Source organism: Panthera pardus, unplaced genomic scaffold, assembly GCF_024362965.1.
Source record: "Panthera pardus isolate Hobbes unplaced genomic scaffold, ASM2436296v1 HiC_scaffold_16, whole genome shotgun sequence".
In the NCBI taxonomy this organism is placed as follows: Eukaryota; Metazoa; Chordata; class Mammalia; order Carnivora; family Felidae; genus Panthera; species Panthera pardus.
The window spans coordinates 125,253,816-125,266,559 of NW_026526721.1; the positions used below are offsets into that span (position 1 = coordinate 125,253,816).

At 40.3% G+C, this 12,744-nt stretch overlaps 1 protein-coding gene across 3 annotated transcripts in view; it reads right to left on the minus strand.

Moving 5' to 3' along the window:
• NCK1 (NCK adaptor protein 1) overlaps positions 1-10,673 on the minus strand; it is an 85,461-nt gene extending 74,788 nt beyond the window's left edge. The window contains exon 1 of one of the 3 annotated variants that reach the window (XM_019437374.2): positions 10,562-10,673. The gene's annotated coding sequence lies outside the window, so the exon portion shown is untranslated. Of the gene's footprint in view, positions 1-10,476 lie in introns of all 3 variants that reach the window. The other 2 variants (XM_019437368.2, XM_019437379.2) reach the window with 2 other exon arrangements.
• Positions 10,674-12,744: the final 2,071 nt, after the last annotated feature.

Below are 12,744 nucleotides of genomic sequence, written 5' to 3' on the forward strand. Positions count from 1 at the left end.
GCATATTTTTTAAAAGTGAGCATGAGTTTGTATATTCACAGAAATAATTCTGGGGGCACCCGGGTGGCGCAGTCGGTTAAGCGTCTGACTTCAGCCAGGTCACGATCTCGCCGTCCGTGAGTTCGAGCCCCGCGTCAGGCTCTGGGCTGATGGCTCGGAGCCTGGAGCCTGTTTCCGATTCTGTGTCTCCCTCTCTCTCTTCCCCTCCCCCGTTCATGCTCTGTCTCTCTCTGTCCCAAAAATAAATAAAAAACGTTGAAAAAAAATTAAAAAAAAAAAAAAGAAATAATTCTGGAACATACAAAAAATAACAGTGATAAATACTAAAACAAGATACCATTTACAGGAATTAAAGATAATTATACAAGCAATCTGTGATGAGACTGCTCATATAATTAAGACTAAACAGGGGCACCAGGTGGCTCAGTAGGTTAAGCGTCTGACTTCAGCTCAGGTCATGATCTCACAGTTGGTGAGTTCAAGCCCCACACTGGGCTCTGCGCTGACAGCCTGAAGCCTGGAGCCTGCTTCCAATTCTGTGTCTCCTTCTCTCTCTGCCCCTCCCCCACGCTTGCTCTCTCGCTGTCTCTTGCTCTCTCCATCTCTCAAAAAATAAATGTTAAAATTTTTAAATATAAAAACCAATTAAGACTAAACATAATTGAGTTTTTTGGCAGTGGAACTTAAAGAAAAAAACTTTTTTTTTTCCTACAACAATGTAACCCTGTTTCTCCCATTTTGACATGTGGCTCAAATGAAGTCTCCCTCTCATTTCTGGCATCAGGTAGAAAAATACATATATATATACATATGTGTGTATATATATATATATATATATATACATACACACACACACACACACTTATATGTGTATATATATTACTGCCTAGAACAGCCTCTTGCCTAGAGCCAAAACTATTCTGCCAGTTACGATTTACCAACTAGAGAGGGCTGATGAACAGGGCTCATTTTTTTTTTTAATTTTTTTTAACGTTTATTTTTGAGACAGAGAGAGACACAGCATGAACAGGGGAGGGTCAGAGAGAGGGAGATACAGAATCTGAAACAGGCTCCAGGCTCTGAGCTGTCAGCACAGAGCCCAACGTGGGACTTGACTTCATGGACCACGAGATCATGACCTGAGCTGAAGTCGGTGGCTTAACCGACTGAGCCACCCAGGCACCCTGAACAGGGCTCATTTAAAATAAGACTTGAGCCTATTGTCATTATGACAACTGTCCCTCTTCCCATTACTAAAAGTACTGATGCCTAAATTCTGCATTTAAGTGACAAAGACAAAGAACAATGTATCTATGTATATATTGCATGTTCCATGACTTATTTCTTCAATATTTTGCTATCCTACTCCTTGAGATTTTACATTACAATTATCCCACATCTCTGATAATTGAGTAGAACCTACCAATTCTTAGTCATAACTTCCATGATGTGCACTAGACTAAATTAAAATAAACAGCTTCAGGAAGTTCCAAAATTGTAAACTTAAGCTTGAGTGGGAGTAAAGTAGTAGTCTAGAAACAGCTTTATTAAAGGAAATCAGAAACTTTATAACAAGGGACGGGGTAAGCCAACTTTTCTCTAAAGGACCAGATAGTAAATATTTTGTGCTGTGTGAGCCACACACAGTCTCTGTCACATATTTTTCTTTTCTTATAACACTTTAAAAATGTAAAATCATTCTTAGCTTAGGACAGTACAAATAAGGTTTTTGAGAGGTTTCAATCAAGATAGTGAATTTAACACTTAATTTTTTTTTGAAGAAAATTAACACAGAAGGCAAAACATACAGGAAAGCAAACAATAGCAACAAATTTTTGTAACCAAAAAGAGACGACTGGTAACTACCTCAGCGAATTCCAGAAAGGTGAAGCCTAACCCAGTAATTGAAAAACCCAATTTATACCTTGGAAACCTCAAAGGAGTCAGGAACTAGCAGCACCTGCTACTGCTTAAACTAAGAAAAGAGGGAGTTAAATAAGGAAGACTGTGTGAAAGCTAAGAAGTGGTTAAAAACTTAGAAGTTTCCTCCCCAAATCTACCTGATGGTTGGCTACCTAACTCTGAACTGGAGGATCACCAGATATAATTAAAGATCTGTGTACCCTACCAAATGTGGGGAATGAGAAACCAGTCCCTTACACCAAAAAAAAAAAAAAAAAAAAAAAAAAAAAAGGCAGTCAAAACTTTAGCCTTCAAACAGAACTGTGTTTTCCCTTAAGAAAAAAACACCTTCAGGGTTTTCTCAAAAAAAAAAAAAAAAAAAAAATGGCTCACTTGGACCACCATGCGATAAAGTTCAAAGTCTTTAAGTCCCCATTAATTCAAGCTTTCAATCTCACGATAACATCCAAGGATTACTGACACCTGAAGCAAACCTCCAACATAAAACTTAGACCAATTTAGAAGAGAGTCTCCAAGAACAAACAAGAAACAAGGGGGAAAAAAAAAAAAGACAAAAACAAAACCAAAAAAAAGACATTTTATAGTCTCAGAAATTAGAAAAGAAAATGTATCTATGAAACTAGCACAGAATGCTCCTTATTAAAAAAAAATTTTAAGAGAACAAAGAGTTCTTGGGAAATCAAAATCTTGCTTGCAAAAATGAAAAATTCAACAGAAGGCTCAGGAAATAAAGTAAACCTCTCATATAGAGCAAACAGAGTAAGAAATGAAAAATAAAGGAGAAAAACAAATACTGAAGGAGTAGTCTGATATACAAATAGACTAGCAGAAATAAAATTTTCAGAAAGAAAAAGGAAGGAGAGGAAACCACTGTTACAGAATAAATTGTTTCCCCCTCTCCACATCCATCTTGAAGCTCTAACTCCCAATGTGACTGAATTTGGAGAAAGGGCTTTTAGGAGGTGTCATAAGAGTGGGGCCTTAATCCAATTGGACTGATGTCCTCAGAAGCGGAGCAGGAGGAGATAGACTACTCTCCTTACGGAAAAGCCTTGTAAGGACATAGTGAAAAGGCTGGTCTACAAGCCAGGAAGAAATCTCATCAGAAGCCAACCTTGATAGCACCTGGATCTTGGACTTCTTACGCTTCAGAACTGTGAGAAAATAAATTGCTGTTGTTTAAACCACCCAGCCTCTGGTATTTTGTTATGGTAGCCCTAGCAGACTAATATAACGATCAATGAAATAATTCAAGAGAATTTCCCATAACTAACAAACATAATTTTGCAGATCTGGCTGGAACAATGAATGTCCAGGAAAACGCACAAAAATACATGTACACCAAGTCACACCCTCATGAAATTTCAGAATACAAGAGATACAAAATTCCAAAAAAAGCAAAAAACATTAGGATCAGGAATCAGAATATCCTCGAAATTCTCAAAAGGATCGCAAGCCAAAAACAATGGCGAGGTCTTCAGAATTCTGAAAGTAAATTATTTCCAACCTAAATTCATCACTCACCAAAATCACGTGGGAAGACCAAAAAAAAAAAAAAAAAAGATCTTGCATTCATTCATGCGAGATCTCAGCCTTTAACAGCAATCTACTGTGGGGTCAAAGTAGGGGTCAAAGCGACATGATTCACAGGAATTAAGAGATTTAACACAGGAGAAAGGCAAGGGGGATCACTAGCCTTATGGCAGAGACAGAAATCACCAAAACTGCCATGGACAAGACAGAAAGCTGCTCCAAGCAGGTTCAAAAACTGGTAGACAAGAAAATAATTATACTCCCAGATACATACACAAAAGAAATGAGTGTGTATGTCCACTGAAAGACTTGTAAGTAAATGTATATAGCAACTTTATTCATAATAGCTTAAAAAAAAACTAGGAACAAAGTATCCATTAATGGTGAATTTTTAATTGTAGATTTCATCAACAGAATACTACCCTTGGTAAGAAAGACCCCACTACTGCTGCATCCAACTTCATACATGAATCTCATGAGCACAATATTAAGCAGAAGTAGTCACCCACAAAACATGTATAGTGTATGGTTCTATTGATATATTAAATTCAAAATCAGGGGAAAATAACCTGTAATGATACAGGTCAGAAGAGTAATTAACTTTTGGGGACAAGAAATAATGATAGGGAGGACATATGACTGAGCCTTCTGGAGCACTGGAAATGTTCTATACTTGACCTGGGTGATGGATGTATGTCTACAAATATAAAAACTCATTGAGTTATACAATGAAATTTGTGTACTTTGCTATTTTAAAAAATTTAACCATATTTTCTCTAAAAAGTTTTTAAGGAAATTAATGACATTTTCAATTGCATCCCGTAACAGGAATTAATCAAAAGGGGAAAAAAATTAAGGCTTTATACACAAAGATCTGTATTTCACAATTATTTACACTACGGAAAAAAACACCTGGAAATAACATTTAGTAAATGAGTGCCACACAAATGCTGGACCTCTCTGGTGTGAGAGAGAAATTATTTGGCCTCTTTCTATTAGCAGCAGCCAAATTTAATACTAATTGACCTAAGGGAGCCATCTGCCCATAGGGAAGAGCATGTTCACAGGTTCCAAGACCAAAAAAAAAAAAAAAACCAAACCCAGCCTGGCAATAGAAGGCCCAAAGAGCAGCCTAAAGGAAAGGGAAAATGGCAAGAGATGCAGCTAGAAGTGGGCAAAAGCCAAACAATGGAAGGCCCTACAGGCCTTTTTAAGAATACAGAAGGGCACCTGGCTGGCTCAGTCAGTGGAGCATGTGACTCTGGATTATGGGGTTGTGAGTTCGAACCCCACAATGGGTGCAGAGATTACTTAAAATCTTTAAAAAGAAAAAAAATATGGAAAGGAAATGGGAAATAAAAAAAAAACACAGAAAAATTAAAGTGACTTCCCTAGGCAGCAGAATTGGGGGGGCGGGGGGGGGGGGAGCGAATGGGACTGTACACATAGTATTCTAAATGTTTCTAAAAATAAAAAATGTTATCAAGAACATGTAGTACCTGTAAGCAATCAAAAATTTCTAAGGAAATTTTTCCAATGCTTGTTTAATTAATAGAATATTTCTGTTGTAAATATAAATTTTTATTTTGCTAGAATACTCAAAATACAGGGCATATTAATTCTTTGTTATATCAATTATTTGAGTTGATCTAAATGTAACATGATTTGGAAGTATGTACTGAAATTTTTGGAAGGCCAATTGTTAAAACAACAACAATAACTAAAAACCTTTTTAGACATATCCATTTTTTAAAAGCCATATTCTCACTGCTTTATTCAATTGGTCTGTTTGAGGAAAAGCAGAAATTATTCATACCATACTTCCATCCAATTCAGCAATCCTTAAATACAATTTCAGGAATACAGAACAAGATAGTATTTCAACAGTTTATTTTAGCAGATTATTTATTTTTAAATGTTTATTTATTTATTTTGAGGGGGGAGGGGCAGAGAAAGAGAGAGAGACTCTCCAGGCACCCGACAGCAGATAATTTATTTACACAAATAAAAAACATGCAATTATAGGGGCACCTGGGTGGCTCAGTTGGTTAAGTGTCTGACTTCAGCTCAGGTCATGATCTCATGGTTCGTGAGTTCGAGCCCCACGTTGGGTTCTGGGCTGACAGCTCAGCGCATGGAGCCTACTTTGGTTTCTGTGACTCCCTCTCTCTCTGCTCCTCCCGTTCATGCTCTCTTTCTCTCTCTCTCTCTCTCAAAAACGAATAAACACTAAAAAAAAATTTTTTTAATAAAAAATAATTTAGAAAACAATTATAAACCAGGAAATAAAAGAAAAACAGCTTCTAACCTGTTTCAAACCAAAAGAGGAAAACATTCCCTCCAGAGATATTTCACCTGACAGTTTTCTGTTCTACATTACACCGTTTAACTCTCACTACATAAATGTAAAAAAAAAAAAATACCAAGGCAACCCTATGCTGATGCTATTAACAGAAACTTTACAGCCAAAAGGAGAAAAAAATGTCAAGAACAAATATAAAAAAGCTTTGACTCCCGAAATGGAAATGTTTGCAGAATACTTTGCTCAATAAGCAGATTGCTCAATAATCTGCTTCCTGACAGATGAACAAGATGACAAAGTAGAAAAATGTAAAAGTGTTGCTGTTCTAAGAATCTAAAAGAGAAAAAGAACATTTAGCTAGATCATTAAATATAGTTATGTGATAAACCCTGCAGATTTCCTCCAAACCATTGCAATGTTCACATTTACTCTGAAGACACCCAAACATTCCGTCTCTTTGAATCAAGAGAGTCAAGCAAACTAACCTTCAGTAGTAATAGTTCTAAGAGATCCACTCACTTTTTAATGAATCACGGACTCCAACTATAGAGATGACAATATTATTTTTGTTAATGCTGTTAATACAGCTAACAAGCATAGAAAAAAGACTTTAAATCAGTTTTAATGATTAAACAATCCAAGTCATAAAGACTCCACTGCCCTTACATACAGGTTTTGAATCTAAATGAGAAGGCACAAAAACACAAAGTGCAAAGTAATGTGAAGCAAATAATACAAAACTACATTGCAAAATATGTGAAGTAGTATAACTTCATAAGAAATTCACAGAAGAGCACCTCCGTGATTTAAGTGTCCAACTTTGGCTTAGGTCATGATTTTGAGGTTTGTGAGTTCATGAGTTCCAGCCCTGCATCCAGCTCTGTGCCGGCATCACAGAGCCTGCTTTGGATCCTGTCTCCCTCTCCCTTGGTCCCTCCCCCACTTGTTCCTTCTCTCCCTCCCCCCTCTCAAAAATAAATAAACATTAGGGGCGCCTGGGTGGCTCAGTCGGTTAAGCGTCCGACTTCAGCTCAGGTCACGATCTCGCGGTCCGCGAGTTCCAGCCCCGCGTCGGGCTCTGGGCTGATGGCTCAGAGCCTGGAGCTTGCTTCCGATTCTGTGTCTCCCTCTCTCTCTGCCCCTCCCCCGTTCATGCTGTGTCTCTCTCTGCCTCAAAAATAAATAAAAGTTAAAAAAAAATTTTTTAAATAAAATAAAATAAAATAAAATAAATAAACATTAAAAAAAATTCACAGGAAAAAAATTTTTTAAAGAATACAAAGAACTTGGGGCACCTGGGTGGCTCAGTAGGTTAAGCTTAACGGCTCTGATTTTGCCCCAGGACATCATCTCACAGTTCCTGGGCTCAAGCCCCACATCAGGCTCTGCACTAAGACTGTGTGATTCTTTCTCTCCACCCCCCCCTTTCTCGTGCTCTTTCTAAATAAACTTAAAAAAAAAAAAAAAAAAAAAAGAGCACTTGGGTGGCTCAGTCAGTTAAGCATCCGACTTTGGCTCAGGTCATGATCTCCTGGTTTCTTGAGTTCTGCCCCGAATTGGGCTCTGTGCTTGTGCTGTCAGAATGGAGCCCACTTCAGATCCTTTGTCCCTCTATCTCTCTGCCTCTCCCCTCCTGGCACGTGCATGCATGCACACTCTCTCTCTCTCTCAAAAATAAACATTAAAAAAAATTAAAATTGAATTAAAAGAAATACACAGAAGTTAACTTAGGAAATCAATGTTTGGGTTTCAGCTCTGCCATCATCACTAGATGTGTGAATTTTAGTGTAGTTATTCTGTATGGATTTCATTTTCCTTACCTATAAATCAAATGGTTGGAATTCCAATGTTCCTGCCATATTGCTTCATATCATGACACAAGCCCACATAAGATTAAAAAAAAAAAAAAAAGGAATGATAAAACAGTAAGGCTATGGGTTCAAAGGAAAGCAACAACACAGGGAACAGAAAGTTCTGGAAGGCTGCACTGACTTCAGGACCAAAAATTAAATTTCAACAAAATAGGATTTCATTTGCTACTTTGGTAATAATCTGGGGGGGTTTGAGGGGATTTCTTTTAAAGAATAAGAAGGCTATGGATAGGCAATCAAATTTTCAACAGATACGAAGGCAGACAAACACAAAGTCTAAATGAGAATCAGAGATTGGTTTAGTTAGGATGGACAGCTCCCAGAAAGAAATACCACTGTCATATGAAAAAAAGTAGGCTTTGTGCAGACTATTAGAAGATGAGGAATTCTGAAGTATACTCTGTAGGTAACAGGGAGCTATTGCTGGTTTCACAGTGATGGACGTGCTGGAAGCATTATTTTAAGATTAAGGCAGAAGGCAGAACATACTGAATAGAGAGAAAAGGTAGGCAGAAAACCTAGTTAAAAGCTAGTGGAAAGGAAAAGATACACGAAAGAAATTTCCAAAAAAATGGTGGATGAAAATTTGCCAACGTTATATTAATGAAAGATGTCAAAGACACAAGGTTTGTGTCTGGATAGCTGAAAGTATGGTATACCAAAACAAAGGCAGCATATATGGAATCAGTAAAATGAGGATCATCCAGATAGAATCATTGCCTTAAACAATCTTTAAACATCAGTTGTCTTCCTAAAACAGCACAGCCAAGTACTTATAAGGAATTTGTTAAATGCTTAGTGATTTCACGGAGTTTCCTCCAATTTTACTTAGCAACTAAATAATCACTTAATCTCCTGATGTAGGTAGAGAACATTTGGTATCTTTCCATATTATAAAGGTAAGTAAATTGTGAAACTTGTTAAACTGTGATACTACGATAGGAAAAAATGGACTGTATCCTGTATTTATTTTTTAATATTTATTCTTTTTGACAGAAAGAGAGAGAGAGAGGAGAAAGAGAGCGGGACTGAGGATCAGAAGCAGGCTCTGCACTGACAGCAGTGAGCCAGATGTGGGGCTTGAACTCATGAACCGTGATATCATGACCTGAGCCACCCAGGCCTTTCCAACAAGTGATTTATAACAATAATCACATCAAATCTACCTTGAGCTTTTTGGCAAGAAAGCTCTCAAAGGTCCAAAAGAAAAATAAACCCATAGGCATAAAGTATCATTCAGTATCTAACAAAACATTCTGTGTATGTGTGAAATTTTATTTACATGGACCTGAAAGCACTGGTGAAGCCTGGATTAAAAGATAATGTGCAGAGGGGCGCCTGGGTGGCGCAGTCGGTTAAGCGTCCGACTTCAGCCAGGTCACGATCTTACGGTCCGTGAGTTCGAGCCCCGCGTCAGGCTCTGGGCTGATGGCTCGGAGCCTGGAGCCTGTTTCCGATTCTGTGTCTCCCTCTCTCTCTGTCCCTCCCCCGTTCATGCTCTGTCTCTCTCTGTCCCAAAAATAAATAAACGTTGAAAAAAAAAAAAAAAATTAAACAAAACAAACAAAAAAAAAAGATAATGTGCAGAAAAATAAAGCGGAAATTTAAAATGTAATACGTGAACAAGGACAGCTAAGTTTTGAGTACTCTGCAAATAGTGTTTACAGGTATTATAACTATTTCCTCCAGATCACAATTTTCCCAAAAAAGAAAATTCGAGTCTGTGATCAAGATGGAATAAAACTACTATTAAACAACCAATGCTTATTTCTTGAGTTACTATCAAACTGTGAATGGGAGCCTATTTAAGAACTGAACATTACTGACAATTAGCAAACAAACAAAACCTTCTTGGCTTATTTCCCCATTTACTTTGTGACCTTGATGAAGACTGAGATTCTAAAAAAAGTGCTTTCCAAATGCTTAACAAACTGTATGGTTGGTTTTTCATAAATTTACCAAAGTAGGCCTTCTAAAAATGAATACCTCTTGCAACATTTACCCGTTTTGATCAGACATTGAGCTTCTTCGCTCACCATCCAAGACGGGATTAGAAATTCTCAACTTCATTCTTTCCTAACTCCTACGGTTTCTTACCAAATCTAACGGGTAAAATTATTTTTAGGTGACCAGCTCATCCGTTCGACATTAACTTTAGCTCCTATAATGTTACAGTTCTCAACCCTAAGAAAATCCAGCTTCCCAAGCTTCTAACTGCAAATTTAACTTTTATGGAAGCGCCCAAGAAAACAGTACAAAACCAACTATTGAGATAATTTCTTTCTTTTACCGGGTATATTACACTTCAAGTCAAAAGCTCACAGCGCAAGCAACAAGCAAACGTACGTATGTACAGCAGGTCCACACAGTTAAAATAACCCAGATTTCCCGAGAACGAGGGAAACGGCGGGGGGGGGGGGGAAGGGCACAGGGCGCATCCCAAGGATGTCCACCCTCAACACAGGTTGCGGCTCCTTCCCCTTCTCTAGCGCTGGAGATGAGCGTGCCCCTTCCCTCCTCTACCAGGTCCCTACCTTCCCGGCCTCGGATTACGCCACAACAGCCAACAGGACTTTTTAGGGAGGAAAAAGAACCGGGGGAGCGCGCACGCCGTACACTCGACCTCCCAGCCTCGCAAGAGCGGCCGGCCAGAGCGAGGCCTGGGGCTGCGCCACCCGGGGCACTGACCAGAGGGTCGCGCGGAGCCGCGGTGCAAACGCCCAGGCCCGGCCGAGCGGCCTCCCCGCCCCCTCCGGCTCAGCTCCGGGCCGGCAGACGGCGCCCGGGGAGCTAACTTCGCCGGAGAAGAGGAAGCGACGCAGCGAGTAACAGGCTGTGTGGACGTACGGGGGAAGGAACCGCTGTCTGCCATCTGCCTGTCGGCAGGACTGTCTCACCTTCCCTCTGCCGGGTCCGTGCGGCCCCAGCTCACCTGAGGAGGGCACCGGGACGCCGCCGCGGCCGCCGCGATGGCCGTTACGGCACGAGGCCTCCGCTCTGCCGCCGCGTAGCTCTCGGGAGAGGGGCGGGAGGCGCGCGGCGAGCGGGCGGGGCTCCAGCACCGACTGGCCGGGAGGCGACGGGCGGATCCGCGCGGGCAGGAAACCCCCTCCCGGCACAATCCGATAGGCTCAGTCGCTCCCTTCCCTCCTATCCCTGAAGCGATGGCTGTCTGCGCCGCGCTCGGATTGCTCATGTCCGCATGTCAATCAAGCGGTGTGTAGGGCGTGGAGCTAGCTGAAGCAGCTCCGCGGAGAGAGAGCGAGAGGTTGGGAAGCGCTTGGCCTGACCCTGACTCTTGTCGCTTTTGCCTCTTAGGTTGCTCTGGCTGATTACTTTGGGCCTTTCTTCCTCAGTGCCACATTAGGGACTCCATAGCAGAAATTACTGCTTCCCAAGTTAAGCCTCAACTGTTCTGGGAACTCCCTTCTGGTTTCGGCACCTGAAAGAGGGTCTTGCCAGCAGATTTTTAAGGGCGGGGAGCAAAAACGAAAAACAAACCAAACGGCCTGAAATGACGACTTGAGAGAAAAATAGAAGACGTATGGTGAATTTGAGCCATAAACCGAAATAAACTGAGGCTGAGGGCCTTGCAAGTGCCCTGGTGCGTGGATAGCTTTCCAGTCTCTGTGGTAGCCATTCTGTGAGGAGGACAATGACTTTCGGTGCCAGGTGTGCCCATTCTTGGGGACCCAGCCCCAGCCACCTGCCGGGTCATCAATAAGTTGGTTCTCCCCACGCCAGTACTACAGCCCCTCGCCCCCAGCGGGCATTATTCCTCCCGAACTATCTCTGTGGCTCCGCTTCCTTGACTCCTCAAGGAAGCTTGCTGTGTTAGGTACCTTTCATGAAGCACTGGTATTTTCCCCACCCAAGCTGTTAAAAGAGTTTGTCCGTATCCGTACCTAGATGGTAGACTCTGTTAAGTCAGGAACCATGTCAGTATTGTTTTTCTCCACTGCCTAGTACTTGATAAATCGTTAAGTAAATATAGTTTAAGTAAAAATTAATACATTTTCCTATCCCTTCTTTAATCCTGGCCCTGACCGTAACTCCCAAGAGTTCACACTTTTCTGCATTTAACTTCAAAATTATTCATTTGAGTGCTGATATGTATGGTTTGGTTGCTATTATTTAGGATCACAAGGTCAAGCACAAACCACCTATTGACCCCTTCCTGGCTTCAAGTTGGCTCCAATAAGTAAACCATGAAACTCTTGACAACAGCTATTCTATGTCTATGTCCCATTATTAGCATCCAAAATGAATAATGGAAGTGAATTTTAAATTTATTCTAAGGGTCTAAATACCTTTGCGTATTTTATAGTGGCTATTGCAGTTATATCCCCTCCCAAAATTTGTATGTTGAATCCCTAACCTCCAATGTGATTGTATTTGAATATAGGGCCTTTAAGGAAGTACTTAAGACTTTTTGAGATGGTAAGAGTGGGGACCCAATCCTATAGGATTAGCGTTCCTATAGAAAGAGATAACAGAGAGCTTGCTATCTGCACCATGAAAGGACAGTGGCAAGGGGGCCATGTGCAAGCCTGGAAGACAGCTGTCCCCTGTAATTGACCATGCTGGCATCCTGATGTGGGACTTCAGCTTCTAGTTGTTGGTATTTTGTTATTGGAACCCAGGCTAACACAATAGTTTTATTTGTTGATACATCTTATAAAGTTATGGATTGAGATACTATTATACTCAGCTTCATTTTTGAAGCTGGAGAAAGGATTGTTCAAAGGTTAAAGCTGTTCCTCCAAAATCATACAACAAACTATTAGCAAAATGTGGCTCAGTTCAATTCTACTTACATATTTGACATGTGATGCAGTTGGAGGTGTTAATACAAATACTACAGGTAAAGTGGTTCTTGCCATCAGGTAGCTCTGTCTTAACCACTGCCTTAAGTGGGGAAAATAAACCCAGAAAAATATGCTGAAGTCATAAGTTTAGATTTTATTGTGTAAGGGAATATGTATGTCTTGAGTTCTGTGTGTCACCTATTTAAACAATAGAAGAAGTAAGAGAAAGAGTTTTTTAAAAAGGATTTTTGTTCCCATAAACATGTTTGTTTTGTTTTGTTTTTTCCTTTTAGTGGTCCTTCTTCAA